Consider the following 17321-nt stretch of genomic DNA (forward strand, 5'->3'; position numbering starts at 1 on the left):
TATGTGAAGCTGTGAAGTTTTTGGCACTATTTCTGGCATACCCGATTTGGGGTTTATTGAGAAATTGGTGGATCTTTGAAATATTGGTTTTTTGATCTTAAAGATTTGATTAGAGGCTTGAAATATCATATAAAATCAGTAAAGGGACATTTCATTTTCCTACAAGAGAAAGGGATTTAGTAAGCCAATAGTCAAGCTTCTTTTCAGTCTCAATAAGCACAACGTTTCACAAATCAACTGGCGATACTTGGAAGGCAAATGAGATGCCTAGAAAGTGAAAGATCTCCTCATGAGCAACCCATTTTTGTTTGAACTAGTCAAGCCATGGCGGAGTTGGAAGGACAGATTATTGATAACAGAGCATTTTATGCCATTGAATAGTAGAGCTAGAGGCTTGACAAAAGGTATCTAGGCATTGCAAAGAATTAGTGATTTTTTCCTCATCCTCCAAAAGAGTGAGAAAGGAATCATCAGCAAAGTGCCCATTGACCAACTGGGAGGAGGAATCTGGTAAGGAAATGCCATGAACCAAACTAGAAGAAATAAAGTGGGTTAGCAAGTAACGAAAACCTTTAGTAGTGAGAACATATAAAGCCAGACTAGAGGGAAACCTTGCCAGATGGAATGAAAGAGCCCAAAGGCTTTAGATTGAGAGCTATTGATAGTAATACAAGCATTAGCATCTCCAAAAAGCATCTCCATAGAATGAAGAAAATTGGGGCTGAAACCAAGAGCTTGAAGCATATCCAAGATGAAAGGCCATTCGATCCAATCATAAGCTTTAGAAAAGTCAATTTTGAAGAACACAAATGGTTGATTGGATTTGCAAGCCCACTCCATGCCTTCCTAGACAACAATGATGTTGTCAAGAATATATTTGGACTTAATAAAGGAAGTTTGCTTTGGCCATACAATTAAAGAAACGAGATGGAATATTTTAAGAGAAATTGCCTAAGCAATAATCTTATAAGACACATTGAGAAAAGTAATGGGTCACCAATTGTAGATATCCTCGGGATCTCTAGCTTTAGGTATGAATTTGATGTTTCCTTTGTTGATAATAGCTCTGAGACTCTTTGAATGATAGACTTCAAGATAGACTTTGTGAAGATCTGGACCAATAGACTCCTAAAGATGTTTGTAAAATTCACAGGGGAACCCATCACATCAAGTATGGATGCACAAGTCAATCAACATATGAGGATCAATCAGATCACAATGAAAGACTTAACCAACAATTTTGACATTCAAAAAATGTCCAAGTGCCACTACAAAATTGACATGCTCAAACAAAAGACAAAATCCAAGAATGGTAACAAAACATGAAATCTCAGATCTATCAAAGCATGGAAATACAAGCAACTCAAAAGGATACTCAAATTGCCAAAATGCGTTCCCTAAAAAATAAGGGAGATGTCTCTTATTTTCCACGTAAGGAAATCACAACTAACAGTTGTGATTTCCTTATGTGGAAAATACAACATGCCACACAACTAATATTTGTAAGGAAGTACAACATGCCACACAAGAAACTACCCTTTTGCACAAAGAACTTCTTGGCCCATCAGCCAAAAACCACTGCATTGATAATGAGGCTCGTGTGAGGAAGTACCAGGAACCATGCGAAGAAATGCAAGCTTGTACATGAGTAAACACCAAGTCTTGCATAGGAGAGTGTACAATCTCATATAGGAGAGAGTATAATCTTGCACAAGGATTCACACCAACAAGCAAGGTAAACGTAATATGAGAAGATAGGCACTTTTTGATGCATGCATACTCAACTATACTTGTGAGGCCTAAGAGGTGTTTAATGTTTCTAACACCTTTCATTCAATATATCCACTCATCCCATGAAGATAAATTTCCATTCCAAGCCATTATGTGAAGTCTCATTTTGAGTAATGTCCAATTCTGCATTTTTGCCTATGTCAAACAATGATGGGAGGCCATGTTTGCAATTGAATATCTCGCACCCAGTAATATTTCATGACTTGACACTTTGGGGGTATTTAGTGTCCATACTAGAGAACCTATATTTAAAATTTTGAGTCGTTTAAAGTTTGTTTGACTAGGTTTCGAATCCCTCAAAGTTGGTCATTTATTGTTGTCAAGATGATGTGAATTGTTTAGAATTTTGGGAAGCCCTGTTTGACTTGTTATAACTTTGACCCAATTGAAAAAAATGAGAAAATTCCTTTTGTATTACATTTTAGAGGTTAGAGACTTTCTATGTTTCAATTTTGAGCTTATGATGAATCCATTTGATTAGTTTTCGAACATGATTCCAAATGCAATTTATAAAGTTTTACTGGTATCATAAAGTGCAGATTGGTTGGCACCCCTGTTCATGATGTCATATCTCCAAATCCATGATAGGTGATACTAAATGGGTTGCACCATTGCGTTCTACTCGAAAAATACTATAAGTGTGCTGGTTTTCAAGTCTTGATGAATCCATCTGCACAATTGCCCAGGTCTATTTTGTTTGTAAAAAATGCTTTTTTGCCAGTGTTTCTAGTCTGCAAAATTCTGAGTAGCCCACGTTGATCACTCACCATTTGCACCCAGTTATTGATCATGATCCCTAATCCTGGATTTATATTATCCTCATGACAATGAACCAACACCCTAGTTTTGATTCCCCCAAGTGCCAATTTTCCTAGTTTTCGAAGCCAAAATAGAATGCAATTTTGAAAGGGCAACTTTGAAGGTCAATATCTTTTGAATGAGAATTCTTCATGAGACAAGATTGGACAAGGTAAAAGTATGCATAATAGAGAATCAATATGTCAGATTTTAGAGCTCGAACAGATGTTTGGATCAGTTTTCAAGGCTAGTCAAAGGACTTCTTGGCACGAAGTTGAAATTTTGTAGGAAACATTGAAAATAAATTTTAAGTGATGCAATAGTGATTTAATTTTGAGCAAATCAATGTCTAATGACTGATGGATCAATTTGATAGTTTAGGTGTTCGAAAATGATTTTTGTTTAGCTGAGCCACATTGGGGCCCGACTAATTTCAATAGACTGATACAACATAAACAACAGCTCTCACAAACACCACCCAGATTGTGCATAGTTCTCTGATAGTATGGCTTAATGTAGCTTAAAAATCTTCATTACCTTTTCTAGTACACTAGGAAAGTGATTTTCAAGGGAAAGCTCTTCCGAATCAAGAAAAATCTTTAGTCCCATGTCTTTGAGCCGTCTGATAAAAGTACATTGTTCTTCCACATCATAAAGCTTCCATTAAACTTTTATCCTGAAAAGATACCATGAACATCTTTGTGTATAACATGCAATATAAGTTTATTAAAATATGTTTTGCCTCAAATCTCAATATTCTATTGAAGGTTATTAATTGCCTTATTACCGACTCCAACTTTATACCATTTATACATTTTATCCCATGTAGACTAATATACAAAGAAAGTTGCGAATACAAAATATAGATGATGAAGATTCAGGACATAATGCCAGAAATGGAAGAATGAATCAACACAAAAAAATGTATGAAGGGAATAAGGAAAGAAAATAACATAACATAGTGTAGCAATGACCAGAGTATGGTTCAACTGAATAATACAAAATTCTTTTCTTATCCTCCAGATCTGGAGTCAAATTCTGAGATATATACCTTGGCATTTCAAGATTGTTGGCAGATCTGCTTTAAGAATTTGAGTTGCATTGCATCTACAATCATGGCTAACGGTGTGGACACTTGTAGAATGAAGATTGACAAGTTCATCAGTGCTTATCAAACCGAGCATTTCAAGCACTTATTATGTAAAGGTATGCGATTCCTTTCGTTCCTGCTAATGAATCATGTGTAAAAGAATCTAAAATTGAATGTGCCAATGAAGAAGAGGAATTGTCAATTTCCAACCCTACAATCAGACATCTTGCTAGGAGAAGAAGACTAGAGCTTGAAATCATAGCTCCCAATGATGATGGGGATAGATAGATAATGAGAAGCTTTGGTTGGAGAAAATGGCAATTAAAGAAGCCATGAAAAATCCCACTTGCACCAAATTTGGAGGACCTGCTACTATCACTAAAATTAGTCTTCAAGAGCAAAAGCTGTGTATTGAAAACATTCACTTGAAAGATGAGCTGGAAAGAATGGTGGCAATGATTGGGAAATTTTACTGGAGGCCCATACAATTGACATCTCTTCCTACAATTCACGATGCATCTTTGAAGCTAGGAATGAGTGGAGGAGCTAATAGTTTTGATGGCTTGCATTCTTCTATAAATCCTCCTTTTGAATTACTATTGCTGCAAGGATCTTCTATAAATGTTCAAAGTCGAAGTAGGGCAAGAAACAATTTCAAAAAATAATCCCACATTGCCCATGATGGAAAGTCTTATAATGTTTAAATATGCATCCACTTAATATGATTGATGTCAATAAGACACGAGCCTTTTCAAAGGCAAAGCAAATGTGTGGTAGACCCCAGCCAGCCAAAGAATAAGATAGAATAAATTTTGAACGAGTGCCCTGATGATGTTAGATGATGATGTGGATTGGAGAAAGAATTGTGAAGTGACACATGGAGATCAACTGGACTAAGATGGATGCATTGGATTTCACCACGTGGCGAGATCTGATGGCTAGCACTTCATCGCTTTATGAAGATGCAAGGAAGATAAGAGAAGTAGGGAAGTGCCAAGGTGCCATGTGGTAGTGGTCCTTAGTCTGTGGTGACATGGTGGGTGTAGATCCTAGACTAAAATGAGTGCCCTGATGATGTGGACTAGAGAATGAATCATGAAGCGACACATGGAGATCGACTAGACCAAGATGGATGCATCAAATTTCACCACGTGGCAAGATTCGACAGCTAGCACTTCACCACTTTATGAATATGCAAGGAAGATAAGAGAAGGAAGGAAGTGCCAAGGTACCATGTGGAAGTGGTCCTTAGTCTGTGGTGTCATGGCAGGTGTAGATCCTAGACTAATAATGGAGTGCCATGTGGCAATGATGTGGTGATGACATGACATGGTAGATGATGCAAAAATTTGAGAGCTAATTAGGAGATACCACATGGAAACAATGGGTAGGTCAATCAGAGGGTGCCATGTGGTGCTTGGTGGCAGAGGTTGACCAATAAGGTACTGCCCTGCGGCAACCTGGGCAAACTGGGTTGACCCAAAATTCAAGGGTAAGGCAAAATATCAATTTTTTTTTTAAAAATTGGTTTTAATTTTTTTTTTTCACAAAAGTATGTACAAATATTTTTAAATCTAATTTGAAAAATAAAAGTTTAGGCCAAGGACCTTCAACAAAAGTAGATTTTTCAAAACTAGTTTCTGGGTATTTCTTGTAGGCTAATATAGTGATGTTATATATTGTCGAAACTGGGAGAAGTTGAATTTTCTAATTTTGAAGTTTTCTTTTGCATAGGAAACCATCTGCTCAAGTTATTCAAGATTTTCTCCCATATTCTCAACTTGCAATTGCATTCAAGTATCAAAGTTCAAAACTGATTTCTAGCAGGGTAATGAGCCAAATGTGCACAAAAGATAGTAAAAGTGTAGTTAGGGTTGAGTTGGTCACTTTCAAGTCATTTTAAATCTAATTTTTATTAGCATTCCATGATGCATTTCAGATTTTGAGCAACAGAAAGGTTTTCATCATTGAGGAAGAGATATTATAGGGTTGTTACAAAACAATGATGAAAACTAAAATAGATCAAATGGGTAGAAAGAGGAGAGATGTTTTACAATTGCAGAGGATGGAATTTCAAGTGGAAACATATCAGTTCTAGATCAGATCTGGGATTCCATTCTCTTCTATATCTTTCTTTCTCTCATTCATTGTAAGTGTTGGTTCTAGTTTTTGGAGAAAAATTACTCACTGTTGTGATACCATGTGTGTTCCAATCTTGAGTTTTGTTAGATTTGTGAAACTAGGGCTCTAGTTTTGAAGTGTTCTCATCATTTTGGCACCACATTCTTCAACATATTTTCTCTTGTATGAATAGCAATAGTGAAGATAATACAGAAAGTTCTGATTTGTTAGGTGTTTCTATGTTTTAATTTCATGCATCTGAATGTATAGTTTCAAAGAAATGAATACAAATAAGCAAGAATTTCTTTAGTTTCATTCTGATTCTCATCTCTTATCTCTATAATCTATAGTCTTATGTGGTCTAGGGATAAAGAATTGAGACCCATTGGTATCCCCTTAAGGTTGTATGTTTGATGTATTTTTCTATTGGAACAAAGGGCCAAGTAAATGCTTGATGTGGTTGATAGGATTGCTAGTTATTTTGAAAGGATACTTCATAAGAATGAGGTTTTTATGAACACCAATTTATGATTCACAAAGTGATAAGATAGATATGATATCTTGGTGTATAAAATATGTCATTGATATCATAGATGTATGTATTTAATTTGTGTAATTTCCCAATAGATAAGGTATTAATCAACTACAAGATCACTTGTTCTAACTACTACATATTTAGGGTTTGGTTGAAATCAACATCATTAATCAAATGTTTTTCCCTTTAATGTTGAAGAACCAATGCCCTCACTTAGCTTATCAATTTCTTTGGCCATGTTATTAGCTATTCCATGTCTGAGATCTGTGCATAAGCATTAGAAGATTAAAGGTTTTTATCTACTTTGTTATATTCAAGAATATGTTTTAGCATTGGTGCCATATAAAGTGAATTTGAGGTCCACCCGCCTAGGCTTTGTAGAGCCTAAAGTAGAAGAATGGTCTAGCCTTATAGTTGGCCTAATGTTTGAAATGGTATGTTGAAGATGGGAGTTAGCTGCGCCTAGATGTATCTTATTCTCATCAGGGTAATTTGGAACCATGTTGTTTCAAAATACCAACAGTATCTATGCCTCCCAACAATGTGAAACCCATAGGTCTACTCCCACCATGTTGATGGAGATAATGACCCAACCATAAACACACATAAAGCAAACATCCATGGCTAACACTCATGCCAGATAGTAAAGATAATTGAAACCAAGATCATGAGATAATGCAAGTACTACAAGTCCTAGTCAGACTCTCTATGGGTAACTATGTAGGGACTTACTACATGAGGAGTCACTTGACATTAGAAAGCCCAAGCTTGGTATCATGTAGACTCAACTTCCCAATGAAAGGCTCTCACACTGTATCATTTTATTATCTTAGTTTTATTAACCAATAATTTTATTTAGCTATCACTTGATTAAAACTTCCTTTGCCAACCGTCTAGCGCAATAAACACTAGGCTATGAGATAGAAGCCCCCTCTATGGTGCTACCCTATCCTACCCAGGATCATTCAATGACGAGTACCCATAGGCATGCATATTCCCAACCCAACCCAAAATGATCATAACTCAACTGAAATATAAATGGCAGATTGAGCCTTGCAAGTCACCCAACAAATACATGTGCACATGCTTGTGTGTGGCCCACCACTATCATAACACAAGGACTAGATCAGAACACAAGCAAAATTGCACTCAACTAAATACAATATTAGGTGGATGGATGTGATACACATCCCAATGGAACATAAAAGTACAATAGTGGCATGACTTCCATCTTATGGATAATCCAAGTCCATGACCATCATCATGCCAAGAAAGCCTGATAAAATTGGGTGACACGCAAAATGAGGTAAAAAACTCAAAACTCAAAAACTTTGAAATTAAAGCCCATTTGGTCTTAGGGTGCAAAAATGAAAAAAATCCAATTAGATTTAGGTTCACCATATGCAAAAATGACCAGCATAATAGTACAAAACCCCAAACCCTCATCTTAAAAAATAGGAAAACATTCATATCCATCCAACCGAGAAGAACTAGCAATATGAAATGGAGGGGAGCACTAGTTCTCAACCTCCTAACATACAAGTACTAGAAAAAGAAACAAAAATAAGTTGAACCATGAAAATGAAAGAGCCTTACTTGACAACCAAAAGGACTAAAATGAGAATCTGCCAGATAAAATAAATATCGCACAAAAGCTACTAAAATTCACTACAAATCCAACGAGACTGACCTCAAGAAGATCCCATGCTTGTAGCTCTCATAACAAACAAAAATGCAGTCCTCTAGAAGAGGATTTTGGAAAAAAGCTCTCAAAATTGTAGTTTCCAAAAGTGCGAAGTGAGGAATTAATTTCCTCTTTGGATACTTATTCACTTTTTGAGTGAAAAATCAATTAGGGTAAATAACTAGGAAACCTAGTCAAATATTGAATTAACCCAAATGAAAATAGGCTATTCCAAGTAATTGGAATTCATCTATGGAAAATCTGCTAGAAATTAAAAATAATTAAAATAAAGCCCAAAAACCCAAAATCATAAAAATTTCTTTAGCAACTTTCACAATAATGTGAACCTCTAAATACATAGACATGTTCACAGGTCTAATCACATAATGTAATAAGTCTAGATTTATCAAATCAGCAAAAGGTTTAATTTAAATAATTAATTAAGAGACATTAACCATACATGGATGACATTGGTAACATATGAACAACTGAATCACTAACTCCATGTGCCACTGCCAGGGATATAATTTCTACACACTAAAACACATGATCAAGTGAAATTGCATATAATAACATAGCCAAAGAAATAAATGCATTAAATACCCTAATTTAACCATTTATTTGATTATACCAAAATAATCCATTTACATCACTCACGTTCGCATGAAGCATCACAAAGAAAGAATGAAGTAAAAAACCATAGCATTTAATCAAACATATAACATAATCAGAGATATGTCCAAATATTGGATAACTAGATATCATCATAAAAAATATTGTCATCTCAAAATGGAATCATCATGCAAATATGATCAACTGAACAACATAGTAATCTAACATCTATGATACTAAAATCAAAGTATAACATCTAACCCTTAGGTCATCTCAAATGTAAACATAATATGAGTAACTAGTATCTTTTGGGTCAAAATAAACAAGATAGAAACTTCAAACATGAGAGGCACTACAATATTCTAAATTAATACAAAATAGATTAGAAATTATAAATGGAAAACCATAAATCATAGGTCAAAACCATGAACTAATGTGTCACCTAAATACAAAGTACACAATCTAACACATTTATCTCATAACGAGTCATGCTATCTTTAGAAGAGACTTAGTTGTCATATTTCATGACCAACTTATCAACTTTGATACATTGATTTTGATATATAATCTCCATTCAAATATGCATTAAGTTATGTCATTGTTACACATAATAAGCTAATCAAAAGCTAATTTCACTATCTATGTTGTACACTTTTACTCATGGAATCGTGAAAAAAATTTATGGATATTCAAATGTCATAAAATCCTCTTACACATCTTTACATCGCATAATTTTATACTCTTCAGACATGTAATAAAAAGAAATATAGATAGCACACATTGTCAAAATAAAGTGTGATGTAATCTTCCAATAGAGCTTACAAATAATCACTAAATAATAAATATATCCAATATTAGGATCATAAGGTGTATGATACTCCTATCACAATATTCTCCAACTTGCAATACACCTTGCAAGAGAAATGAAAGTCCCTAGAAATTTATAAATTAAGTAGTAGGGGCTAAGAGGCTTATAAAATCATTGTACCATTCATACTTGGTTGCAGTTGTTCTTATAGTCTTTGACAATGCACTTGTAATATTAATCAAAAGTTCAATATTTTCAATCATAACCATGATATATTTTATCCTATCATGAACAAAAAGTACTAAATGTCTATATCTTTCTTTCATGATGAAAATATGGATTCTTTTTTAGGCTATTGACAATTTAGCTATCACTTTCAATATAAATGATCATTGCTACCTAGCATCTAAATATAATATATGAACTTATAATACCTCCTTCTACAGATGAGTTGGATGAGTTGTTGACGTGTTATGAATATAATATCCATAGTATGTGTCTTAATCATTGAACTATCTGCACCACTATTAGATAACTTTCTACCCAAATCTCCTACCCAATCCAATTCAATAAACTCTTACTTATCCAAGTGTTTCAAGTACTCACTAGCTTCAATAAAATTTACAATAGCCTCCATCTTCTAAAGCCAACTATTGGAAAAGGGTTATCACTAGTGTAAAAACTATTGGTCAGTTCTTTGATTGATATCAAGTATCTAGAAGAAGTGTGAAGCATCCATAAGAGTACAATTATTGTCAAGTTTATGCATAAACATTTGAGTTTTAGAAGTATGTTGATAAGATCAATTTCAAAGCATATTTTTAGTATCATCAAGTACATCAATTCATGTTGTTGAAGATGATCCAAAAGTGTGTACAATAAACTATTGAGGTATATTATCCACAAAGTGTTATTAAGTGAATGATTATTCTATTGAGCATTTTGAGTGTCATGAATCATGCATAGGAAGGATATAATGTCTCTATATGTTATGTTAGATTCCAAAGTTTTAGTAATATAGATTTGATAAACAAAATATTAGAAGTGACAAAATGGTCATTAGCTTATTGGGATGATATTCTAAGTTGATGCTCTAGAGGGTAGAGATTCTAGGTTCATATATGTTGAGAGCCATGGTAGACAACTTTTATGATTATCCACAAGTGTAATGCATGATGTGTTGTAGAGAGAAAATTTAATAATGTGAGTGGCATACCAATAATTAATTTAAGATCTTATGTACTATGTGAAGATTGTTAAAGTTCATAAGATCAAAATGAAGTAGTGTAATCAATCCTAGAGGTTCTCATTTCATATCTCTTTCATATTGTTGGGATTGAGGTATAATATCTTGGGTTGGTTCCCAAATCTTTGTATAGGAGTTTGATGTCTCTACTCTATGTTTCTGAATGCAACTATTGTTGGGGATTGATTTATCTAGTAGCTTGGTACCTACTTCCTATTCTAAGGTCTATATTGTTTCCTGAGGCTAGACTCAAGAAATTGTTCTCACCACATGGTTTTTTCCTTCTAGGTTTTCATGTAGATTTGATGTCATTATGTATTGATACATGTGAATTTATTTACTAATTTCTTGACTGCACTAATGATTAAGATTGAATCTGGAAATTTATTTAATTTTTTGGATGTGATATTTATTGTGAAGCTTGGATAAGTTATTAATGCTTATTTTTCTTTTCTTTTTTTCCCTTTCATCCCATCCCTACGTTTGTCTTTCTATTCTAATCAAGTTTACACTAGTTTTTTTTTTTGTATACCATTGGCCCCCCAAAAAGATAACATTTAAAAATAAAAAGAAATGCGAAATTGATATTACTAATATAAACACTTCCAATTGGACTTGCATTGGTTTCTTTCCTATACATATACACCTTCTTTGCTCGTTAAATTTCCTCAATAATCCTAGAAATCATTATCCCCTCTTGTTGTCCTCTTGAAATCTTACTCCTAATTAGATAAATTATAACCGAGCTCTTTTCTCTACTTTTTATTCCTACTTGATCCCTTATTTACCTTCTATTTACCCTTTTCACCTCTTTTTTACATTTTTCCTTTTCCTGTCCTTTTATTCCTATCAAGAGTTTGACTTGAACTTAATTTCTTATCAATCTCTTGAGGAAGAATCCATTATCATATATCCACCCTATTGTTGGAACATATTATTATTGTCTTCATCTTTGAGAGAACAACATAAAAACTATTGTCTCAAAGAGGGGAAAAATGCATAAATCTACAAGTGACTAACATATTTTTTTCATGTTACCCCTTATTAATTAAATAATTTTGAATTATTTAGTTAATCTCATTTTATTTTAATCATTAAATAATTTATAATTATTAAATAATTTATAAATGCTTAATAATTTTTTTGGTGTAAATAAATATTCACTAATTGCACTTTTCTTAAGCTTACTTAGGATAATGTATTGCATAATAGTTTGTCATTGAAACACCTAGGAGTTTGCACCTATAATAAGGACATGTTGTGTGAGAATTCCACTTTGTGTGGTGATTTATCTAATTTTACGTTATGTATGAGATCCACCTTTACTGCATATGCCACATTATCATCCTCATAATATGACACATACTTCATTCCATAGTGAAGGATGATCTACCTTTCGTAGACATGTGATTCCACCTTGTATAGGTGCTAGCTCATCAACTCCATGTCATTGTCTCTTATTGGATTGCCTATATAAATAGAAATATTATGTACATGTCCATTATAATTAATATCATTCTTGAATCTTAATGCAATTACCTTTACATTTTCTTATAGAATTTATCTTGGTCCTTCATTTGATCTCGGGGGTGTTGTGGAGTCACCTAAAACTCTAACATTGTATCAAAGCATTTGAGTTGTGAAGACTTCTTCTCAAGTATATAAATATTGGCTTGCTTCAATTAAGCATTTATAACTACATAAATTGGACATCACCATTACATAGTCTATTGGGAGAAAATTTGGGATTGTATTTTTTGTATTAAAAAAAATGTCAAAATTGGAGCTTACTAGCACAAATTAGAGGTTGACATCATATTATGGAGGTTGAAAAATTTGTAAATAATTTTTTTTTCCATCCAAATAAAAAATATAAGGTCAAATATATAGCCATTTGAATTTTTTAGCTACAAAAATGACAATTCTAAAAATAATAATTACTTCTAGGTGTTTTTCAAACAACAATATCTCATTCATCTAGACTCCTTTTTGGAGTTTTTTGTTTTTTTTTTGAGGTGGAATTTCATGATGTACACAATGGTACAAGTCATTTCTGACCTCTATTCCTGAATGTTACTAAAAATTAAAAATATCATTTTTTACAACTGCTAAGGCCTCGTCTGGGCTCATACAAACTCCTTTTTAGGTACATTTTTTTGAAAGGGTGCAACCTTTTCTATATGTTCCAAATGTAGTATTACATTATAGTGACTATAATCTAAATCTACTTTCAATATTTGTCTTAGTTTTGAAATTATAATTCATAGGCCTTAGTTTGGTCTTTTGCATAGTGACCTAAGTCTATAATAGCATAATTGTGGACCATAATTAATTATTGATCTCAATTTCTAATGAAAGAATTGTATCATTGATGCAATAATGGGATATGAAATACATCTTGCTATAATATCATTGACAGAAGGATAATTATGATTCATGGGAAAAAATAATCATTGCACATTGTAGATGGTTTAACCTCTTGCATCATCTTTATGGACTCATACCCAAGCCAATGTCAAAGTGAAAACAAATAGTTATAAAGATCAAAATGGTCATATTAGAGGAATAATTGGTTGGAGTCTTAGTTTACATCTTTATCATATATTCTTCTCCAAAATCAATGGTATTTATTTCTCACACATTATTTGGACCATTATTTGGATTATTATAGAGATCAACATGCTCCTCCATCCCAAATGATCAAATTGAAAATTGTCTCATTCTACTTGGTGATATAGATAGTATTCCTAATGATGATGATACATTAGATGAGATTGAATATAATGCATATATTGAGAGTACAGATAATCCATTGAATCCACTTGTATCTCCTACTTCTCCAATTGAGGTTACACTTTCATCTCATTACAAGAGATATTTATTTTATGTTCTGTATTAGGATTTTATATGTCAGATATTGGCTCATTATTTGTGGAGTCTCACATTTGATATTTGGGAGACATATTCAAGAGGGTTTCTCTTCTCTTTGATGATGTTTTCATCATAGTTGGAGTTGGAGATACTTCTCCACCTTCTTTGGAGATTGAGATTCTAAATTCTTCTCCTTCACTTGCTTCATCATATTTTAATGTTCAACTTGATGGTGTGATGAATATATTGAGCTTGGAGATACCTATTCAATTTTTAAGATACATACTTAGAGATCTTATTCCTCCTTTCATTTGGTGATGTAGTGGTTTGTGAAATTGCCATCATACTTCATTTGGATTTCACTTACTAGGTTTTATCCAAAATGGGAAGCATTCCTACATTTGTTCTTGGTTCATTTTCTTCCCAAGCAAAGAAATGTTGGTTGTGAAAATTTTATTATGTATTATGTTTAAAAACTCACCATTTTTTTTGGATACTATTCGTTATTGGGAGGATATCATGTTGCCTACTATCCTTCTTATGGGTGGATAATTCATTGTATATACATGATGTATGTAGTCCTCAAGGTGGTCTTTATTCCATCCATCCATAAATCTTGTCTATTTTCATCTCTCTTTTTAAAGGAGAGTTTTTCCTATGAGGTTTTTCCTCTTTCTTCCCTTTATGAGAGATTGCACTACATTTAATGTATTGCATTACATATTGTATATGGGTACCTAACATGGCCTAGTAGTTGTGACCCATAAAAGACCTAAATTTGGAAGGGAGAGGCAGAGTGAGAGTGAGAGAGAGAGAGAGGACAGGGGGGGATGGGAGTGTGTGTGTGAGAGATAGAAATTAGGGGATGAAAGAGGGGAGAGAAAGAGTAGGGGATGGGAGAGAGAGAGTGAGAGTAGGGGATGGGAGAGAGTAGAGAGGTAGAGAGAGAGAGTGAGAGAGAGTAGGTGGTGGGAGAGGGAGTGTTAGAGGGAGTGGGAGAGAGGGAGAGAGAGAACAAGGGGATGGGAGTGTGTGAGAGAGAGAGAGTAGGGGATGGGAGAGAGAGTGTGAGAGAGAGTAGGCAGTGGGAGAGGGAGTGGGGGAGAGAGAGAAGGGGATGGGAGTATGTGTAAGAGATAGAGTAGGGGATGGGATAGAGTGTGAGAGTATGAGAGAGAGTGGGGGGTGGCAAAGAGAGAGTACAGGATGGGAGAGAGAGATTGAGAGTAGGGGATGGGAGAGAGAGAGGAGGATGGGAGTGTATGTGTGAGAGAGAGTAGGGGATGAGAGAGGAGAGAGAGAAAGAGAGGGGGATGGGAGTGTGTGTGTGTGTGTGAAAGAGAAAGAGTAGGATATGGGAGAGGGGAGAGAGAGTAGCTTGAGAGAGAGAGTAGGGGATAAGAGAGAGAGTAGGTAGTGGGAGAGAGAGTGGGAGAGGGAGAGAGAGAGGGGGGATGAGAGTGTGTGTAAGAGAGAGTAGGGGATGGGGGAGAGTGTGAGAGTGTGAGAGTAGAGGTGGCAAAGAGAGTAGGAGATGGGAGAGAGAGAGTGAAAGTAGGAAATGGGAGAGAGAGTAGAGAGGGGGAGAGAGTTAGAGAGAGTAGGCAATGGGAGAGGGAGAAAGAAAGAGAGGGGATGGAGTCTGTATGAGAGATCTAGAGAGTAGGGGATGGGAGAGGAGAGAGAATAGCCTAAGAGAGAGAGTAGGGGATGGGAGAGAGAGGGGGGATGAGAGTGTGTTTGAGAGATCTAGAGATTAGGGGATGGGAGAGGAGAGAGGGGGGATGGGAGTGTGTGTTTGTGAAAGGGAGAGAGTAGGGGATGGGAGAGGGGAGAGAGAGTAACCAAAGAGAGTAGGGGATGGAGGAGAGAGAGTTTGAGAGAGAGTAGGTGGTGGGAGAGGGAGTGGGAGAGGGAGAGAGGGGGATGGAAGTGTAAGAGAGAGAATAGGGGATGGGAGAGAGTGTGAGACTATAAGAGAGAGAGAGAGAGTAGGGGGTGGTAGAGAGAGTACAGGATAGGAGAGAGTGAGAGAGACTAGGAGGTGGGAGAGGGAGTGGGAGAGGGAGAGCGAGAGAGAGAGGAGGATGAAAGGTGTGAGTGAGAGAGAATAGGGGATGGGAGAGAGAGAGTGAGAGTAGGTGGTGGGAGAGGTAGTGAGAGAGGGAGAGAGAGAGGGGGGGATGGGAGTGTATGTAAGAGAGAGAATAGGGGATGAGAGAGAGTGTGAGACTATGAGAGAGAGACTAAGGGGTGGCAGAGAGAGTATAGGATGGGAGAAAGAGTGAGAGAGAGAAAGAGAGAGAGGAGGATGAGAGTGTGTGAGTGAGAGAGAGAGTAGGGGATGGGAGAGGAGAGAGAGGGGGGATGGGAGTGTGTCTGTGTGAAAGAGAGAGAGTAGGGGATGGGAGAGAGTAGGTGGTGGGAGAGGGAGTTGGAGAGGGAGAGAGAGGGGGATGGGAGTGTATGTACAAGAGAGAGAGTAGGGGATGGGAGAGAGTGAGTGAGAGACAATAGGTAGTGGGAGAGGAAGTGGGAGAGGAAGAGTAAGTGAGAGAGTAGGTAGTGAGAGATGGAGTGGGAGAGGGAGAGCGAGAGAGAGAGTAGGGGATGGGAGAGTGAGTAGGTGATGGGAAAGGGAGTGGGAGAGGGAGGTAGATAGAGAGAGAGAGTAGCGATGGGAAAGGGAGTGGGAGAGGGAGAGTAAGAGAGAGAGGGGGGATGGGAGTGTGTGTAAGAGAGAGAGAGAGTAGGGTATGGGAGAGAGAGAGTGAGAGAGAGTAGGTGGTGGGAGAGGGAGAGCGAGAGAGAGGGGGGATGGGAGTGTGTGTAAGAGAGATTAATGGATGGGAGAGAGAGTGAGATAGAGAGTAGGGGATTGGAGAGAGAGGGAGAGAGAGAGTAGGTAGTGGAAGAGGGAGTGGGAGAGTGAGAGAAAGTAGGGGATGTGAGAGAGTAGGCAATGAGAGAGGGAGTTGGATAGAGAGAGTAGTGATGGGAGAGGGAGTGTGAGAGGGAGAGAGAGAGAGAGGGGGGGATGGGAGTGTGTGTAAGAGAGAGAGTGAGAGAGAGTAGGGGATGGGAGAGGAGAGAGAGAGTAGGAGATGGGAGAGGAGAGAGAGTGAGAGAGAGAGAGAGTAGGTGATGGGAGAGGGAGTGGGAGAAGGAGATAGATAGAGAGTAGCGATGGGAGAGAGAGTTGGAGAGGGAGAGTGAGAGAGAGGGGGGATGGGTGTGTGTGTAAGAGAGAGAGTGAGAGAGAGAGAGTAGGCAGTGGGAGAGGGGGAGTGAGAGAGAGAAAGGGGGATGGGAGTCTATGTAAGAGAGAGAGTAGGGGATGGGAGAGAGAGAGTGAGAGAGAGAGTAGGTAGTGGGAGAGGGAGAGGGAGAGGGAGAGAGAGAGTAGGGGATGGGAGAGAGTAGGTGATGGGAGAGGGAGTGAGATAGAGAGAGAGTAGTGGTGGGAGAGAGAGTGTGAGAGGGAGAGTGAGAGAGAGGGGGGATGAGAGTGTGTGTAAGAGAGAGTAGAGGATAGGAGAGAGAGTGAGGGAGAGAGTAGGGGATGAGAGCACTAATACATTTGGTACCAAATTGCAACGGTAGTGCTATTACAATTTTTCTATCACAACCTTGTCATCATCGCAATTGCGATGGTCTATCGTCGCAATTGTGACAACAACAAGGTTGTGATGGAAAAATTGCAATGGCACTGCCATTGTAATTTGGTACCAAATGTATTAGTGGAGAGGAGAGAGAGCGAGAGAG

Source organism: Cupressus sempervirens, chromosome 6 (assembly GCF_028749045.1).
Source record: "Cupressus sempervirens isolate cs-2001-9-10 chromosome 6, ASM2874904v1, whole genome shotgun sequence".
NCBI classification, from domain to species: Eukaryota; Viridiplantae; Streptophyta; class Pinopsida; order Cupressales; family Cupressaceae; genus Cupressus; species Cupressus sempervirens.